This window comes from Marmota marmota, unplaced genomic scaffold (assembly GCF_001458135.2).
Source record: "Marmota marmota marmota unplaced genomic scaffold, marMar, whole genome shotgun sequence".
Lineage (NCBI taxonomy): Eukaryota > Metazoa > Chordata > Mammalia > Rodentia > Sciuridae > Marmota > Marmota marmota.
The window spans coordinates 1,552,170-1,552,791 of record NW_025999929.1 but is presented as its reverse complement, the minus strand read 5'-3'; positions in this window follow the sequence as shown (position 1 = coordinate 1,552,791).

Below are 622 nucleotides of genomic sequence, written 5' to 3'. Positions count from 1 at the left end.
TCTTCTGGTTTTTCTGGGTGTGTGTGTATGTGTGTGTGTGTGCGCGCGCGCACCTCCAGGGCAAAAATGCTCTGGCTTCCCACTGAGAGAATTTTCATGAGGACTTGTCTCTGGGCTCTGTGCTGTTCCCAGGTGGGGAGAGCCTGGGTTCTAAAGGGGTGTCAGTTTTAAACAGAAGACATGTTCTGAGACTAGGAAAGGCGGCGAAGAACCAAGAAGCGTGGTTCAACCACAGCCAAGATGATTTCTAAGTGTCAATTATCATTTACAGAAAAGAAGCCCCTCTCCCCCCAAACCTCTATAATCAACTTATTTTAAACATACTTTTGCAATTAGTGGTGTTTTATTAGGGCTTACAAATTGGAGTTTTCTGTATTGTGATTTTTCTTGTGATTCTCGATAAATTGGACCTTGGTTTGGGGGCTGGGGCTGTAGCTCAGCAGTACGGTGCCGTCCTCGCATGTGTGAGGCACTGGGTTTGATCCTGAGCACCGCATAAAAATACATAAATATTTAAAAAAAAAAAATTGGACCTTGGTTTTGAAGACTGGAGCCCGCGGTGTTACTCAATTGTTCACGGACTAGGAATGTACTAATAGAGTTATTTCCGACCTCTCCCATT